Source organism: Felis catus, chromosome F1, assembly GCF_018350175.1.
Source record: "Felis catus isolate Fca126 chromosome F1, F.catus_Fca126_mat1.0, whole genome shotgun sequence".
In the NCBI taxonomy this organism is placed as follows: domain Eukaryota; kingdom Metazoa; phylum Chordata; class Mammalia; order Carnivora; family Felidae; genus Felis; species Felis catus.
Window position 1 is genome coordinate 47,358,522 of NC_058384.1, and position 20,561 is coordinate 47,379,082.

The 20,561-nt window shown below is 37.9% G+C and overlaps 1 long non-coding RNA gene across 12 annotated transcripts in view; it reads right to left on the reverse strand.

The window, feature by feature from the left end:
• The window catches only part of LOC109495729, a 369,888-nt gene that overhangs the window by 181,103 nt on the left and 168,224 nt on the right, over positions 1-20,561 (reverse strand). The window lies entirely within an intron of this gene.

Sequence of the window (20,561 nt, forward strand, 5' to 3'; positions counted from 1 at the left end):
CAGTTTTTCCCTCTCCCCTCTATCCCCAATCTAAATCCCCTTAGGGGCAGGTATCGTGTCTGTTCATTCTTGTTTCTCCACCACAGGAGAGAACCTGATGCATGATTGGAAATTAATCAAGACTTAATAAACATGTGAATTAACCTTTAAGTTTATGAGACCTCTGTTTTTATAATATTCTCCACCAAATCTTTATTTTGTTATTAATTTTTTCCAATACGAACACTTTCTTTTTTGGTCTTATGGCTTCACACCTCCCACAGAGTACACGAATGATGGCTTGCAGAACTGGTTGATGTAAATCACCATGTTTTGTGATTTAAGCCAACAATGCACACTTCCTCTTCTGGGTTTTATAGTGGTTAACCTAAGCTATTTCAAATTACTTATATAAAAATTATACTACTAATTTTTGAAGTAAAAAATATTAAGCTCTATCTCCAATAAAAACAGAACTCTTTAAGAACTGAGAGACATAAATTAGTTTTCTCATATTCTGTTCACACTAATGCTCCCAAAAGATAAGTTTTTTTAACGTGAGTCTTTTTAGTGAAAAGAATACATTTCAAAAACACTAGCTTTCCTCTGAAGAAGCACAGAAAACTAGTAATATTTAATAATTGCCATGGAAAGCTATAGCCTCACAGTGCAACTCCAGCAACCCCTGCTCCCTTTCCCTGTGATTCCAGAATTGTGTCTCTCTTCACTTGATTTATTCACTACCATATCAAAGGCCTATGATAATTCTTACTCCTCCAGAGCTCTGAGAGAATAGCAGAAACATTATACTTCAAAGAACCCTGCTGCAAAACCATAGAGCCACCACAGAAGCAGTCAGATCTTTATTTCCCTTTTAGGGTGACTGATAAGAGAGCAAGATTATAATAATGGCTAACCATTCTAAAGTGCCTACCATGTATCAGATACTGCTCTTACTCTCGCTATATATACACAGTTCATACACACACACATATACATACACACATTTATATGAATGCATAATATACAGTTTATACAGACACACACACGTGTGTGTGTGTGTGTGTGTGTGTGTGTGTGTGTGTTCCACTTAATCCTCAAAACAACCCTACAAGACTTTTGTCATCATTGCCTTCATCTTATGGATAAGGAAATTGAAGTACATAGAATAAGATCGTTGAGTTAATAATTGGCCATGACTGGGATATGGTTACTGTGATCCCAGACCTGACACTATTAACACAAGGCTCTACTGCCTTACTGGGGCAACCATTCAACCATCCAGTCTTTTACACCAAAGCAAAAAGATCATTTTCCCCTGTCCCTTTTTCAAAAAATTTTAACATTTACTTACTTTTGAGAGATAGAGACAGAGCATGAGCAGGGGAGGAGCAGAGAGAGGGAGACACAGAATCTGAAGCAGGCTCCAGACTCTGAGCTGTCAGCACAGGGCCCGACACAGGGCTCGAACCCATCAACAGCAAGATCATGACCTGAGCTGAGGCCATGGATGAGCCACCCAGGCACCCCTCCTCTGTCCTTCCTTAATGTATGCACATTTGATCCAGGAATTGAGGTTTTCCTATTTTTAGATGGTTAAGTGGTTGAGGATTATCTCTCCCATCAAAATGATATTCCCCATGTGGTTATGTTGAATAAACATTAACAGCAAATTTTCTTCAGGTAAACTTGAGCTTTCACAAAAATAGCTGATCTCCATAAAAAACCACCTTTAAGTGGTTTCAGTCACAGCAGGTACAACTAGATATTTAAAGTGTCCCATTACAATCCGAGGGATGAAGTCTTTTTGACCAAGGCTTTATCTCCTCATCTGCTCTTGTTCAATCCCATTAGTAATTAGATGATTTCCTTATCAAGCTCAGGACCTGGTCAAATCAGAGTCATTTCTACATTATTTCCTGTCCAAAAGGCAAACTTGGCTCTTGTTCTAACAGCTAGGTTTATTGCATCTTCACCATCATTCACCAGCCAGTAATTTCCACAGGTCTTTGTTAAAAAGAGTAAAAAACAAAACAAAACAAAACAAACAAAAAAAAAACAAACAAAAAAATGACACCCATAAAGCCTATAGGGAAATAACGGTTCTAAAACACACACACACACACACACACACACACACACACACACACACACACGTTGCTTTTTAATATGAAATCAAAGTACGCAGCCAATCTGCATGTTCTGTACACTTCATTCCTTTTTTATGCCCATTTTCTGCCTCTACATGTTTGGTGAATTACTACTGTCGGTCACACATTGTATTAGGTACCACCTTAGGGAATACCGAAGGAAACAAAGTTCCCTAACCTTTTGAAATGTACATTCTATGGGAGCAGACAGCAAACAAACTCATAAATAAATATGTAAGCAAGCTGATTTCAGGTAGTAATAAGTGCTATGAAGGATATAAACAGTGTGATGTGACAGAAAATGAGAACCAACGACTGAGGAGGGAAGGCAGGATGTAGGGTGGCAGAGCATAGATGGGGTCAGCCTTACTCAAAAGAGACCCTTTTAATTGCGATATGAAGGGTGAAAAGGACACAGCCATTGGAAGGGCTGGGAAACCATATTCTAGGCATTGCCTCATTTATACCTCCACGTGACCCAGTGAAATAAGCATTTTAGAGAAAGGGACACATTTCATAGTCAAAAACATTAAGTTTTTTAAATGATTTACCCAAAGGTGCCCACCAATGTACCTATGAAAGATGTGGTAGGAACTAGGACTCAAGGCCACCAGGCCAGGGCTCTCTTATCAATTCTCAATAATAAAATATCTGCCTACAATAAAATTCATGTTACTTTTCTACGTGTGGTTTTCCAGATGATTTAAGAAAAAAAATGAATGACTCAAAAGGTTATTTTATCCCTTGAATAACTACAATCAAAGCCTGAATCATCCTATAAATGATTTGTGGGGACTTACCGTTGGACAATCAATAAAAAACAGTATGACAAAAACATAACTCTTGGTTTTAGAAGGTCCAATTTCTGCTATCTTATTAATTCTATTTGCTTTGTACTAATGAGTGTTCAATAGGCTATAGTATAACAAGAAATAACATGTATTTTAAATACTTAAATGCAGTCATCGTTATTATATCTAATGTATGGGAAATGTAATATGAAGTAACTACTTAAATGTATAAATGTTATGTTTATAAACATAATGTATTTCATAAATGGTTTTAAAAAAAGCCAAAATAATGAATTCCTAGCATGCTAGGTAGGACCACTTTCAACTCACTGGTGAAGTAAGTATGCATTTCTGAGAACCTTCAAATTGTATCTTCAAATACTTGAACAATGAGAACACAGAGTTTCAAAATTTGTAAACTGATATTTATCCTTCACCTGCCACCACCCCACCCCACCCCCGTGCACACAAATATACAGGCTAACTATACCTACAAACTTCCTTCTTAAAGTCTAAAGTCTAAACTATTTTGCTACCCTCAAAAAAGGACGAAAAAAAGATAGGACAGGCCAGCTCATGACTTTTGTGTTGTTGCAAAAATGAGAAATGTAGGAAACAGCTAAAAGTGTTCAACACATAATACAAAACTTATAAAAGTGGGGGGGGGGGGTTGTGCTTCGATGAGAGAAAAGGGGAAAATGATAAGTACAGAGGCATTCTTGAGGACAAAGGGGCCCTTAACATCCACCCAACGAAGGCACTTGGACCCTTAGAGAATCACTCGGAATCTGTCTGCTACCTGAATTTAGATTACGGTCACAATACACTAGTGGAGTTCTATTATTCTCTAAGTACTCCCAAGTCGTTCTCTTCTCCATCCTCTTGATCCTAAGGATTTTAAAGTTCCACATTTTGATAACTTCCATTTTAGTTCAAGTGAGTAAAAGTATTGAAATAAGGTGTGTAGAAGAATTTAACATATTTCTTTAATGGTAGACTCACTTTCAGTACATTCCAGTGTCAACCAAAGAAGGGTCTATGTAGTGAATTTTAGAGGTTTAGCACCTGCTCTCCCCAAACTAGCTGAAGGTTTTCAGTAAGGCCCTGGGGAAATCCTCCCCTCGGCACTGACCACAGAAAATCAAATTCCCAGTACATAGATAACATGTAGTTGGGTCTGAGGTTTGAGAACCATCAGTTTGATACATGGAATGTACTTAAGAGAAATCTGGATTCAAATCTTTATTGTGACACTTATACATGTGTAACCTTGTAAAACAAGTAAAATAAAGATGTTCTTTGACCTTCAATTTCCTCATTTGTAAACATTAAGCAATACCCCAATCTTGCAGGGTTATTTCTATGATAAAATGCTATATCGTAGCAAAAACATTAGGATTAGTCTTAAAAATAACACTTCAGTTGTCCAAAAGTGATTCTCATTTTTCTTTTAGTAGTTGGGGAGAAAAGAGTTAATGCACCTGGTTTAATATCAATTCACTGTGCTTACTATCAGAAGTCCCTAGGGAAGAGCAAAGAAAGCAGATGATCTCATCTAATCTCTTTGTCAAGAGGATAACTGGACCTTGAAGCAAATACAGGAATGATATTAGCTATGAGGAAGGATCTTATCTATTGAATGTTCTTAACAGGATATCCATGGTCGTGAACTGCTTATATAAAATAAGTCTAGCACTGATGGATTCATGAGAAATTAGTCCTTGGTGTAAGTCACTTAAGTTAGGGTCCTAGATATTTGATTTGTCACAGGACCCACTGTCCCATCTTCCATCACCCGTCCCTCAACTTTTGAAAATATACAACATTAAGGCAGAGCTAGGTTAGGTAAGGTAAAACTCAACAAGGCACGTTAATTAACTGGATTTTGGTCTACATTTGACTCTAGATATGGACTGTAATATACATCCATTAGCTCAGTGTGCCTTTTTTCAATATTTACAGATATTTTGAACAGTACTTTGTACAGATGTTGAAAAGAAGACATTCCTATAAGCTGTCCAGCCATGTTAATTTCTTGTTTAGAATTTTTGGGTTTTTTTAAAGAAAATTTTCAACAACTACAATGCAATGATCTGCTTTATAAAAATATTTTGGAAATTATGATTCATGGACAAAAACATCCATGGATTTCCATGCATTAACTGTGACCATTTCCTAAGAGACCGGAGTCCTAAAGCCTGTGGAACTATGGAAGGATTTAACATTTCTCTGGGTCCATTTTCTAACTGAAACCAAAAGAAAAAAATTTCTGCCCCAATTTTCTAACTTCACAAGGATGCTTTAGAGTCTCCTGATGACAGATTATAATAAAATATTTTAACACGTCAGTGATCACTATACAAAATAATGTGAGCCACAGAATGAATAACAGGAATTACTAAAAGCACTCTACTGATTTATACACTTTTCTTACATATATTATTTAATTCTCTAAATAGGCCAAAAGATAGGCATAATTATCTACATTTTGCAGATGAGTAAATTAGGTTCAGTGGGGACAGCTGGCTAATCCCAAATCCTATATTAAGGAATATGAAAGAGAGACCTAAAATAGTATCAACTGAGTAATATTAGAAGATCTAAGAAGAGGGTTTTGGAATCATCAGGAATTGTGAAAGGTCTGAGATTTTATTCTATGTTAAAGCTATGGAGTTAGCCTGTCATAGTTCCATGGTTGCTGGTAGGATAGAAGACGCCTGGGTCAAAGACAAGAGACAGCTTATCACTGCAATAGCAGCAGCCAGAATGTCAGCATTTGCGCTATTTCCCCAAGTTCCAATTCCAACAGAGCAATACAAAGGGGCTCAGGTGACATGTGTTCACCCAGTGGATTGTATTCACAGCACTGACGTTAGTGAACCATTCATAACAGACACTGAGAATGCCTATCCTTTGCACCAGGAGGAGACACTATATGCATCTCCTAAGGCTGCTGACTACAGAAATATGAAAAGATAGTCCAGAACAAAGGATGTCAGTGCCTCACGAGGCATGAAGAAATGTGAGACGCCCACGAAGAATTGTTTCCCAGTGATGTATTACTTGTTTCACAGTCCCTTTCTATTTGCTGACAGTAATTAAATGTAACGAAAAGCAAACACAGGTGGCAGCAACAAAATGGCAGAGATCTTGAACCATTCTGCAGCTCTTCAGGCCTCCACATGCAACTGATAACACGCAACCATTTTCCACGCTGGGATTTATGCGGTGTTTAAAACGTGATTAATAACCATATGATAAGATGAAGAGTAATCTGAGAACTCTATCCTTGTGAGAATGTTCATGGAAATCGATTATAAGATACAGAGGATACAAGCTAAATTAAAATATCAGCTTTTAGATACCATGACATTAGCATCTTTTTCACGCCCCCATTTGACATTCTTTTTTTTTAACCAGAGTATTAAAACAAGTTTTAAATGACAGAATTTTCCAGTTAAAACCAACTATGATTTCTCTTTACTAGGATGACTGTTGCTAAAGCATCACACTGAGAGGCTGTCTCAACTTGCTGTATAACTTCTGTATCAGAAGAAATTCTCATGGAGTTTAAATGAAACAACCTTGACTTAGCCATAATTAATCTATTTGATATGTTCCTTTTACTTTCTGTGAGCAAGTAACAAAAGAGCTCTAATTGACTAAAATTATAAATGCAATGCTGATATAAAATAACCATTAGCAGATATGTGGCCTATTTATAATTCTGCTAAAGCTGCCAACATTACCCTAATTCTTAGTATCAAATGACCAGATTAGTAGATGACTTTTTACAGCTGATGGCACATTAAATGGTTATGATTAGAAGAAAAAAAGATTTCAAACCTACTGTCCTAGTTGGATTGTTTTACAGACTCTGCCCCTCTGGCACACTGTGGCTTTTCTATTATTAGTTTAAGTCCTTACAGATATATTTTTTAATAATTCCAGAAAACACTAATTTTAAAGTTCTGCTCATTGACTTAGAGGCTTTTGAAAATGTGAACATAATATTGCAGCACAATGGGCTTTCTACCTAAAGTGTTAGGGTCTTAGTAGGTGACCAGGATATTAGTCAGCTGGATATTAGACCAGCTTGATATCAGTGCCTTCTATCTCTTAGCCCCGGATTTCTTCAATTGCCGTGGTGTCCCCACTTTCCTTGGAGGTTCATTTCACTGAATTGTGATATTTGCGTATCTAAAGGTCTCATTTAAAGGCATCCTCTCTCTCTGTACACTTAGTCACCAGTAGGTTCATAAAAGAATGAGGCATGTCAATTTTAAAAGTGGTAAACTTTGAGTAAAAGGCAGGAGAAAGCAGACATATGGTGGACTCCTTCTTTCCTTTCCATCAATTACCTATGTAGATAAATCTGCAGGAATCCACAATCAAGACCCCATTTCACAGAGACCAGGGAGAAAGGAACAGGTTCCTCTGTGAAATTAATATATACCCTCTAACCTCCCTACAGTCTTAGTAGGGATGAACAGACATGTAACTGCAGTAACAGAAAAATAAGTAACACGACCCGGGTCAACGGACTATGCCATGGATTCTCAACTGGAAACAACCATAGCTACACCAATGCAGCAATCCAGAAACTGATCGAGCAGGCAGAGAAGCAGTTTCGGGAAGCCAACAGAGAACATTTGGTAGGATTTCTAATAGTGTGAAAACCATGAGAGAAACAAAACTGCATGAAGCCTCAGGATCAATGTGTGCATAAAACAAATGCATTCTTAGCACAGATATAACCTATGTATCCTCTTTTTCTATATGTGGTTTCCTCACTTAATGGTTTTTAACTGGAAGTTATGTATATTAGGAACATGCCATCTCATCCTGTACTTCTAATTGTTTCAGAATAACAACACATATTTTTTGGCATTATCTGTGTGCCAGGCCCTCTCATTCATGCCTCACAACAGTACTAAGAAGTAAATGCCACTACAATTATCCCCAACTTTATGGATAAAGAAATCAAGACATGAGGATATTTAGTAAATTTCCCCCAATCATAAAATTAGTGGATGGTATTGGCTGGGATTCAAAACCAACCAGTCTGTCTGCAAAGTCTATCACTTAATTGCTGAAAGTGTTCCCCGTTTAGGGAATGTTTACAAATAAGAACATATCCCAGGTCAATAGCTCACGGAGCTGATTACTTCAGAAAATTATTAGCATAGGCACAGTCCGACATGCTACAGAGCTATAAATAGGTGTTCGTATGTATACCTGGTATGTGAATTTATTTAAGAGCAAAGGATGGAATTCATTTGTGCCCACAATATCCAGGCACCACAAGGACTTCGTAAAGAAGCAAAAGCTTTAAGAAAATTCTTCTTTCAGTATGTAAATATCAAGTATTTTTCTTTACAAACTTTTTAATACACCGAAGATGTATTGCTGTTCCCAAGACACACACATTTGTACACACATATATCCCGCACCTGGTACACTGGAATAATGTCAACTGTGTTTGCTTCAATAATTACCTTCAACAAACACATGTAGTGATTTTATCTGAATGTCAGCTCCCACATGACACTTTCCTTGTCTAGCTAAGGCCTTGAGGAAATAAATTAATGGATCAAAACCTGGGAAAATTCTAATCCAGCTCTTGCAACATTAAGGAGATCCAGAATTTCTAAGATTTCCCCAGAGGTACTACATTTCTTCTTTTCAAGTAACACTAATAAAAAGGCAGTTAAATCATACAAGAAAACAGTCATTAGAAATAACAACATGTTACATACCCAAAAACCAGTAGGAAATTATTACTACAGTGGAAATCGACCACTTTTTATCTGTTAACTTTACAAAATATAGATGTCTGGGTCCTCTCCTAGAGATTCTGATTTCATTAGCCTTGGGTGTGGCTTAGGTAGTCAGGATGTTTTACAGCCCCTGGGCACTTCTCCTGTCTAATCCAGGTTGAGAATTACTGCTCTTAAAGGAATACCTGACTTGTGTGAAAATTCAACCTTATGGCCTACACAGATCATTAGCTATTGTACTTGGGAGTCAGGGGTCATGTAGAAAGTTGGCTGAATAGTACTTATGGACCATGATGATGACTAATAAATGAGCGCTTAATATTTTGAGGTTCTTACCCACCTGGTTAACATTATGTAAGAGCTCAGATGATGTAGGTTCCCTTGACTTTACTACAAATATAAGCATAAAGAATCCAACCAGGAAAACTATAACTCATGTTAATTCCTCTCAGTGAGCCCTCCACTGCAAACATTACATGACAGAAGCAAAAGCTTTAAGTGTGGCAGGATCTGCAGTTACCCCTATGACCTCAACTTCTACTTCCCCTTTCTTCACAGTGTATGTGCTATGGCCAATCCAAATGTAGGAGAAAATTCCCCTCCAACTCATGCCACTTCATGACTCCATGCCTTTGCATAAACAATCCCCTATGGACTGGTGAGGAGTTTGCAAAGTAGTTATGAATATGTGTGTTTTTACTAGTTAAAATTTACCAGCACTTATTATTATAAATTGTGTTCACCTTAGGATGGACCCTAATACCCAAAGAGAAGAAGAGGTTGCATGACCTGGGACCCAGGCAGACACAGATTCCAGGAAGCTGTAATTACACCACCTGGATTACACAGCTTCCTCCCACCTGTGCCAAAGAGAGGCCGGATGGTTTGGATACTAATCTTCTCTGATTTGGCACCACTTCCATCTATAGGCTAATGTCCAAAATGAGTGAAATAACCCCACCTAATTGTAAGTAGGCTGGGAAGTGAGACACGAGGTATGTTAAACAATTGAGCGTCACCACATTAATTAGTGATGCTTTTACAAGACTAGAGGAGGGGGTTCTGCATGTGTTTTACAGTCCACAATTAAAAAGCTAAATTGATTTCACTTAGGTCAATTAGTACTATAATTCACCACCAGCTCTCTATATGCTATAATCCCAAACACAGAAACATACTATTTGGGGGATAACTTGCAATAACATTTGGCTGATTATGAAATTATTTATAATTAGATTATGTTAAGAGGGCCAAGGTTCCAGGGCACCTGGGTGGCTCAGTTGGCTGAGCATCTGACTTTGGCTCAGGTCACGATCTCCCAATTCGTGAGCTCTAGCGCTGCATCAAGATCACTGCTGTCAGCTCAGGACCTGCTTTGGATCCTCTGTCCTAGTCTCTCTGCGCCTCTCCCCCACTAGCACTCTCTCAAAAATAAGTAAGACATTAAGAAAAAAAAAAAAGACCAATATTCTAATTTAGTCACAATGTGATCCAGTAGTTTCATATACTGCACCTCTAATGCCAGCTAACCTAGTTTATACCCAGCATCTGATAATAATGACACAGCCTGACTGTGTCATTATAACCATCTCAGTATCGTTACCCAACACTTAAAGTAATGCTCTATTGTAATGTTTTTTTTTTTTAACCAGGATGCTTATACTCATTGATCCAATTATTTTGTTGTCAATTTCTGCTTTTAGGAAATTCATTCCAGAGCTTTTTATTATTCACCCATTACTTTATTTGTTTGGACTATTTTTCATAGCAGGAAAAGTACTCTAAAAATACTCTTTTCCTTTCTGAAATATGTTTATAAAACTGGAAATCTAGGCTTAACGAATGCCTGCATATATAACTTAGTTCTAAATAGTTGACACCAGATCTTTTCAAAGTAAAAGGTTTGGAGATTAATACATTTCAGTATTCTAAAACCACCTTAAGTTGTTCACCACAAACAGTAGTACTCAACAGTTATATGAAACAAATATTGCAACTTTTCCTACATAGTTATTCAGATTAGCCACTGAGACTACAGATATTAAATAAATTTTTGATTTACTGGCATATATAAACTATGTGTAAAGTAAATTAACTCATTATTAATTGAAACATTTCACTGATTTTAATGTAAAATTTTCTGTGGCCAGTGCACATTTTATGGACTCAAATTTTAAATAACTTGGTGCCATGCTTTATGGAAAATTCATGGATTGATTAGTTTCCATACAAAACAGGTTTCTGATGAGGAAACAAAAAAAATTTTTTTCCTTAATGCACAAAAGCATTAGAATATGGAAAAAGACTATTCTTCCCAAATACCAATGTACTACTGCCAATGTTAAGTGTAATATATTTACCCTACTTATAGCTAGATAGGTTTTTTAATTTTTTAATGTTTATTTTTAAGAGAAAGAGAGAGAGTGCACATGCACAGTGGAGGAAGGGAGGGAGGGAGGGAGAGAGAGACAGAATCCAAAGCAGGCTCCAGGCTCCAAGCTGTCAACACAGAGCCCAACACAGGGCTTGAACTCACGAACCGTAAGGTCATGACCTGAGCCGAAGTAGGATGCTTAACCGACTGAGCCACTGAGGCGTCCCTATATATTTTTAATTTTTGGAATGTTTTCCCTCAAGAGTCTTAATACAAAAATATCCCTTTGATTAATTACATCAACCAATAAGGTGGCATTTTCCAAAGTACTGAGGTTGTATAGTGATTTTGTTTAATGCAGATATGTGTCCTGAATGGTGATTCAGTTTAGTATGTGGATGATAAAAGGGACAGAAATTAAATAGGCTTCATAAAGCCCCTAAAGTTATCTTCTGCAACCTGAATAGAAGACTGTTATAGAGTGAAAGGTCATGGTCTCTTTGAACTCAAGGGAGAATAAAGTATCACCTCCAAAGAAATTTAATCCTCTGATTTACTATATGATCTATACTCAACATGCCAGCATAAACTATGAATTCTTCCATAATTAAACTCAAATTTAATTAAACTTTCTAATTTGAGTAGTAAAACAGCACCTTCTTTCAGAGGTAGGCCTTGATTTGCATGCTCCTTCACACTGACATTACTTGCTATTCCATGGCAGGTGTACAGTTTCTTTCAACTTGTCCTAGCTGAAATCTGACTCTCCTCTGCATCTCTCCCTGTCCAACTCACATCCCATAGTCCTCAAGATCTCATGTCAATGATGGTATACTCCTTTTTCCCCCCCTCTCATCTTCTGAGTCACGTAGGGTCTTGTAATTCACTGTAAGCTGTTTCAAGTGAATCAAGGAGGCATTGGAGACTTGGATAGAGGAATGAAATGATGGAACTTGTTTTAAAAAGTTAACTCTAGGGGCAACTGGGTAGCTCAGTCAGTTAAGCATCTGACCTCAGCTCAAGTCATGATGTCGGGTTTCGTGGGTTCAAGCTCCACGTGCGGCTCTGTGCTGACAGCTCAGAGCCTGAAGCCTGCTTCAGACTCTGTGTCTCCCTCTCTCTTTGCCCCTCTCCCGCTTGTGTGCTCACTTGAGCATGCTCTCTCTCCTAAACAAACATTTAAAAAAATTTAAAAGAAAGGTAACTCCAAGTACAATGTTGAGAACAGACTGAAGGGATGGAGGAGTGGCACCAGGAAAACAATAGACTGTTGCAATAACTCTGGTGAGAAAGGATGCTACCAGGGTGGTAACAATAGAGGTGATAAAGACAGGTTAGATTCTAGACTTATTTTGAAGATTAAGCCACCAAGATATTTTGACTAAGTATATGAAGTATGAGAAAAAGACAAAACCCAAGGATGACTCCAGCTTTCCAACATGAGCAACTTAAAATAAAAAAAGGAATTGCCACCATTGAGTTTAGAAGGCTCAGGTAGAGATTTGGGGAGAGGGAGATTAAGGATTTGGTTTGAAATATACAATATTATGACGGATATGTCTATTATATTTCTAGGTGGACATGCAGGCAATGGTCATAGGACACTGGAATACAAGAAAGATGTCTGGACTGATATAAATTTGGGATATAAAGGATTTTTAAGGATTAACTAACACTACTATATAGTCCCACCTAAGACGCTACTCCCTTACACCTTGAATTACTTATAAGATACATCTTAATAATGTAGCCATCGTTAAATTAAATGAGAAATGTTAGAATTAGCCTAATTGCTTCAATCAAGCCCTTTTAAATGGTTTACTTATTTACTTTGAGAGAGAGAAGGCATGTGCGTACCGGTGGGGGAGGGGCAGAGACAGAGGGAGACAGAAAGGATCCCAAGCAGGCTCTGCGCTGTAAGCGCAGGCCCGACATGGCGCTCAATCCCATGAACCGTGAGATCATAACTGAGCCAAAATCCAGACTCATCACTTAGCCAGCCGAGCCACCGAGGCACCCTGAATCAAGCACTTTTAAACAGAAAATAAACATGGTCTATCAACTACAGTGAAAAAATTAAAAGTAAAACAACAACAACAACAACAACAACAACAGCAAAACATCTAGGTGATCTCAGTTGAGCTTGCCTATGGCTCTCTTTCATCAGAGGCCAAAACCGGGCACAACTTAACAGTAAGTAATTTTTGGTTTTTTTTTTTTAATTTTTTTTTAACATTTATTTATTTTTGAAAGAGAGAGAGGCAGAGCATGAATGGGGGGAAGGTCAGAGAGAGAGAGGGAGACACAGAATCGGAAGCAGGCTCCAGGCTCGGAGCTGTCAGCACAGAGCCCAATGCGGGACTCGAACTCCTGAACCACAAGATCATGACCTGAGCAGAAGTCGGACACTTAACCGACTGAGCCACCCAGGCGCCCCAGTAAGTAATTTTTAATTCACTGCATTAGGTCTCTTCAGTCATTTGCATGAAATAAAAATCCAGATTGATCTTGAAGAGCCAACACATGTGATCTGGCAGTGCATCTGGACAATCAGTATTTGGAAATTATACTTTTAACTTGACCAACTGAGACTCTTAAGGCAAGTAACTCAGGCTCAAAGGTAGCATTGCTTAAGAAACATTTAATTTTTGAACTTAAAGGTCCTTTATTATTTATTAATGCTATATTACAGTGTTTCCTCATTGCTAGTTAGAGGGGGAAATTTACCCTATCGTACTTTAATGTTTATTAAAACCACTTTATATAACTCCTCTGTCCCCTCCAAAGTAGAACAGGCAAGAGAATCCTAAGTCACTCTCAAATACCAAATGAAATTAAGAAGAGGAAAATAAAGAAAACTATTTTCTTTTAATAATACGTGATTATTTAAAATCGGTAAGTAATTAAATGAAATAAAATCAATTCTTTTCTAGCATGAAAAATACTATGCCTATTTTGACAAACAACATCAGAAAATATCCTTTGAAGTAGAGAAATATTCACAGAACATTCAACAAAATATCAAAAATACAGACTGTGCTCTTAAAAGGTCATTCATGTTTTGAGGAAACAAAAAAAAAAAAAAAAACCTGATAAACAACAAAATGGACAACATTCCAAATGGCAAAATTAGATCTAGAGGTCTTGTACTTTTCCCCAGTCACAGTTCAGAACAGAATGTGAAATGAAAATATTACTATATTAGAAAATTTTGTATTTGCCAGTGATTCAAAGTAATGAAAAGGCTAAATCTGGCCAACTGACAGATCTTGCTTTTATTAGAGTATTCTGGTTTGGTAAATTGGAATTTGAGGCAGTTTATCTTCAATGCAATAATACCAGGTTGTATGGAAAAATAATAAAAAGCACTGTTTCTACTTTACTGTGAGCAATTTACTTTTGGGGGCTAAATAACTTGCTTCACATGAATTATGCAGTACCCATTGTCTTATTGGTATAATGGAAGAAGACAATCACCACCACAAGATTAACTGATTCTGGGAAGCAAAGGACATTTCCTTCGGGATTTCAAGAAGGGCAGAGCATGTTTTAGCCATGTTGATTTTGCACAGCCTAAAATGTGTGGCCATTTGATTATTGTAAAATATGTTTGAAAAAGAAAAAATACAACAGAGTTTCAGGAGGTACAATTTCTCACAAACTACAAACTCGGGTGGGCAAAATTATATTTTTCTTTCCTATAACTGAACTTAATTTCTTCTTGACTTTTCATTTCCCCAGAGAGAAGGAAACTTTCTCTAGTCACATCCAGATAAATGTGGCTGTTTTATTACCTGAAGTTTAAACTCAGTAAGCTTGAGGTCTTCCTTCTCCTGCTCTTCCTGGGGGGAAAGGGGTGTGGATGGGAGGGAGGAGGGCTAGTATGGGGTCAGCGTGGTATACCCACTTCTTAGTTTTGATCTATCCTGGCCTTTCATCACTGAGATGTATGATCATTCCATCACGGTATGTTCAATCACACTGTCACGGTTGTACTCATATCCACATCTACCATTCAGGTGCCTGCATTCTCCCGTGCAAGAATCCACAGAGGATGGTCTGTCCACCACCTGGGCTCCACTTACCCAACCCATGTTTCCATCTATGCCTGTATCCTTGTGTCATGTCTGTGAACCTTCCTCAGACCACCAGCTCTAAGCATCATATCCATGCCTCCCTAGGCACATGAAATAATATTTAAGTGTTCTTTGTCCCCTACTAGGGTATTCTAAAGCTGCCTTCAGTCCCATCTGCCTAGCTACTCCATATAGTCATCTCTATCCTGCTCTTTCCACCTAGAGTGGTAGAAGTCTTTTTCTACCATACTTACGGTTTCCTAGGTAACCATGGCATAATGTAAGCTCTAATACTCTCCTCTTTCTCAATCCCCATGACCTGAAGAGATCAATCATCTTCTCCCAGAGGTTTGGAGGTGAATGTAGAGCAACCTATACCACCATCTAACTCTCTTACTTAATAGCCAAACTTTCCCCCCTTTACCATTAATTTACAGGCCCTTCTCTAGTCTCATTCTACCAATATATTCTTCTTCCAATGTATTTCTTTCTTACACCTGGTTTCAGGCTTTAAAGTGAACAGCCAATGTTTTAACATCAAGTTCTACAGTTTCCCCAAAGAACCTTTCCATCCTCTCAGTTGGGACATGTTGCTCAAATGGAGTACAATCATTGAATTTCAAGACCTGGTCTTCATGGATTTTACAATAATCCAAAAAAAAGAGTCACAAAAATAAAGATACTGTTATATAATGTGAATAATGTTACAGAGGTAGATGATCCTAATCCCACGTTGGATCTAAAAGATTCTCTAACAGTGTTATGAGAGCTGAAGAGTGAATATGAGTTAACCTGGTAAAATGGTGAACCAAGAGATGAGGACAGGAACCTTCTTGGCAGAGGGAGCTCCCATTAAGACAAGGATAGCTGCCGTGCAGAGGACAGGAGAAAAGAGAAGCCAGATGGGGTTGGAGACTCATCCGGATCAGAAGACACAATGCCCAGTAGGAAGAGGTAGCCACTGAAAGGTTTTATCCAGGAGAGTGACATGATCAGATTTTCATTTAGTTAAAAAAAAAAAAAAAAAACCCTCTGGCTACAATATGGAGACATGGTTAATACAAAATGCAATCCTTGCCAGCCCTGCTTCTCCACCTCCAAAATAAATACAGTAATATGAAGGGTTTATTATAGAAGTCAATAAAATGCTGTAAAAGTAATAATGGCATAATGCTTGACACAGAGTCAATATTTATAAGTGTTGCTACAATGATCAACAAAGTTTCATAAAATTAAAAATCCAGATTATCACAGTGCATTAACAAAGAAAGATAATCAGCTTTGTAGCCAAATATGCATATTTATAATTTTTGACTTGTTGACCATGAATTTAATTACCCCATCTGAAACTACATTTCTTCACATAGAATCAGGGACAATTCCACTTATCTTATAGTATTCTTAGGAAATGCATTAACTTGTGAAAAATGGCAAGCACTGGTCTGATACAGTCATTTTGGGCAAAGATTTTGTTTCCCCTCTTTCTTCCCAGAAGAATTAACTCTTCAGAAGTTATGTGGGTCATTTATGAAGTTGTATCAGACATCATCCTTGACAAACTGTTGCTTTTTTACACTTGCTGGGAGACTGCGGGTCTGAAAGCATTAATTCTATTTCCAAAATTACCTAACTTACTGCAAGTTTACATGGTTGGAGAACAGGGCTCATTATAAAGAGAGGAATGGAAGGAAGGAAGGAAGGAAGGAAGAAAATGGAGAAATAGCAAGAGTTATCTCAATTTTAGCAGGAAGACAGTCATCCATCTCAAGCAGAATGGGATGAGCAAAGATTAGAAGAAGTACACAAGTTTTCCGTCTACCCACTTCACGTTTGGCGATGAACAGAAAAACAAACTCCTCAGAGCAGTCTCTGATACACAGCATTTTCAACTTCTATTTCTTGAGAAAAACTGTTTAGATGCTAATTTATGGATGTTTTCAAAGTGTTAACTACTTTCATCTTGCTAGTTTTATGGCCAACATATGCCTCTTCCAGAAAAGAGGGCGAATACTCAAAATCTTCAACAACAAATCTACTTTTCTGAAAGAGACACTGTAATTGAACAAATGGGAATAAATTTAGTCATTTCCATGGCCTTTCCAGTCAGCCCTATCCTCTAACGTATAAATTAGAGCGGCAGATGTGCCGGAAGTTTTCCACGTTGGTTTGTTAAAAGGTGAGCTGCCTGATGCCAGCAATACTGCAAACCGGACAGGGGTGATTTGGCTTTCACAGGTCTGTGGGCCAACACTAAGCATAATTTAGAAGGAAAAGGCCATTCACCCAGTCACTCAACCATTTGCCCCTGAATTCTCAGAGGCTGCTTAAATTTCACATTAGTTCTAGGAATGTGGGTCAATGCCAGCGTCCACGGCTATAAAAAATTGGGGCAAGAGACAGAAGAGACTGTCTAATCCATGTTGTTCATTTTAGCAAAAACACAGAAGTGTTTACCCAAAGATTTAAGTCTAATTTGAGAAAAATTTAAGACTAAAACCAAGATAAACTTCCACCAAAACAATTAACCAAGTTCAAGATAATGATGAATTATTATTTTGCCTTCATGTTACTCTGTAATTTTTTAGTATTTTTTTTCGTTTATTTATCTTGAGAGGGAGAGAGAAGGAGGGACAGAGAGAAAGGGAAAGAGAATCGCAAGCAGGCTCCGCACAGTCAGCACACAGTCCGATTCGGGACTCTAACTCACAAACCATGAGATCATGACCTGAGCTGGAATCAAGAGTCTGAAGGTTAACCAACTGAGCCACCCAGATGCCCCATATTCTGTAATTTTTTAACAACAAACCTCGATGTCAAGAATTATCATTAATATACCCCCAGATCTGAGATTCATCTTTGTTACAAGATATTTTGCATTTTCTGAAATTGAGATGCATCTTATAATTGTTAAGTAGACTTAATACAGTGTCTATTTTTGTCCACCATCCATTAGTCAGGGTGCATTCAAAAAGCACTGAAGTCCAGGAGTCAAGGAAATACAGATTTCTTTTTTATAAATAGAAAAACTGAGGTTCAATAGGAACCATAAAAGTTATCCAACTTCACATACTAATATGTGAAAAAATGAGGCCAAAAAGCATATCCATTTAACATGAAAGCCTTGAGCTGTTCTATTTCCCTCAATCAGCCTGAAAGTTTTAGTCAGTGACAGAGCCCATGTCATCACACAGGACAATGATCTGTTGTTTGCCCAAGACCCATCTCCCCATGCCCTCTACCTATGATTTTTTTAAGGAAAAGGAGGTCCTCAGTGTGTGGGAACCATGCAGTTTGGATGATAGAAGTCAAGGAATACAATCTCATTCATTTAATCACAGTGGTTGCTTCAGAAATGAGCGAAAGCTGATGGAAAAATATGGGTTTCCCCTGGACACAGAGGCAAGTTCAGGTTGAAACAAGCAGGGTCAAATCCAAGAATCTTGATACTAAGTATAGGGAGCAATCACATTTCTCCTCCTGAATGTGCAAGGCAAAGCATGTAGCCCTGATTATTGCTGGCAGTCACAATGCAAGCATGAGGGATATCAGTCTGAGATTAAAGCAGACACATGACAAAAGACAGAGCTGAGACAATCAGAAAAACCTGAGCCAAAGCCTAATATTAAACCATGTCTGAAACCTGACTTGGCCCCAGGGATTACAGTGAAAGGACCAACAATTTTCCTTTATTGTTTAAGCCAGTTCAAGGTGAATTTTCTGTTCTTTGCAACCACTGTAAGAATCCTACCTCTTTCACCACAAAGAGTCCAACCTAATGCCAAACCAACATCAAAACCCTATCCCATTCAAAACAAAGGTGTTGCCTTTAAGATGACCTACTGCTCAACAAAACCGCATGCCCCATCTAAGTCCAAGCCCAAACTTGTAACTACACTATCATTCTAATAGCAAATGTGCCAGTAAAACATCAGTTTGTATTCTAGCATGTAACCTATCATTTTAAGTTTAGTAACAGTGACCAAATCATCTCTAGTAATGATTTCCTTTATATAACCAACAGCCAATGAATTTACTGAATTTTTATACAAGTTTTACCACTGTATAAGTCAAACTATTTGTTTTATCTTCCAACAAGAGTGAATAGGATTAACTATGGATAAAGTGCTCCTCTGATACCCCACACAGTCTTTTGACTTACTCATTGCCCTTCACCTACTGTCCTTGTATCATTCCTGCTGCTCAGTGATCCTCACAGCTCTACCTAGCTTCACCAGTCCCTCAATAATTCCTAATCTTCACCTGCAATTAAAATAGAACCATTTTATGGACTTTTTTGGTGGCTCAGTTGGTTGAGCATCGAACTCTTGATTTCAGCCCAGGTCATGATCCCAGGGTTGTAGGATCAAGCCCCACACTGAGCCATAGTCAGCACAGAGCTTCCTTGAGATTCTCTATCTCCCTCTGCTCTTCTCCCTGGCTCACACTTTCTCTCTCCAAAATTTTAAAAAAAAAGAAAAAGAAATATAACTATTTTGTGTTCCACTTGCTCAAAATTTTGTCTTCACTATCACAAGGTGTCAAATTTTACATCAATTTTTAGTATGTGCTAGTAAGTTAATGGAAAACTGTCTCTACTCACTCCCCTTTCAAAAACTTCTCTCACTTTCCCCAATAACATATACTCATTTTGAGTGACCATTTGAACATAAAAGCAGTATGTTGTTTTTCTAACTCCTTAGTGATCTTATTGCTGGAAGTTTTATTTCAGTTACACATTTAAAAAAAAAAGAACTTCTGTTTACATATCTCACCTATAAACTCGGCACCAACTTTTGATCTTCCCTAAAATGGAATTACACATGTGCCTGATGAAGACTTTTAGTCAGCTTTGCTGAGGTAACAACTCCTAAATGTCAATGACTTTTAATGACGAACACTGACCCTACCACAGCCCAACATGATGGCAACTGTGGGCTGTCCATAGCCACTCCAACTCCTGTCAACTCTACTCAGCTGTTTGGCTCTGCTCTAGAGGTATTCTCATTCCAGAACACAGACTGATGGACAGGCTATCAAATATGTGTGAGACATGTTGTTGTTTTTATGGTACAGAGAAACAGCAAAGAGCCAAACACACAATGGTTCATTAAGCTTCTGCCAGAAGGTAGTATAATTTGCATCTCATTGGCCAAGCAAGTAGCATAGCCAAGTTTGATTTCAATGGAGAGAAAAAAATATATGCCTTCTACAGTAGGGGACACTGCAAGTTATATGGAATAAGGGATAATGTGTAATCTCTCAGAGGCAAGCATCAAATAAACCATTGGGACAAAACTACAATCTACCAGAGCAGTTAAGCAAACCTTTGTTCCTTGCTTATTTAGCTTAGTTTCCTAGGAAAAACTAACTAGTTGCCCCCCCAACCATGTCTCTTTTCCTCCTTGACACAG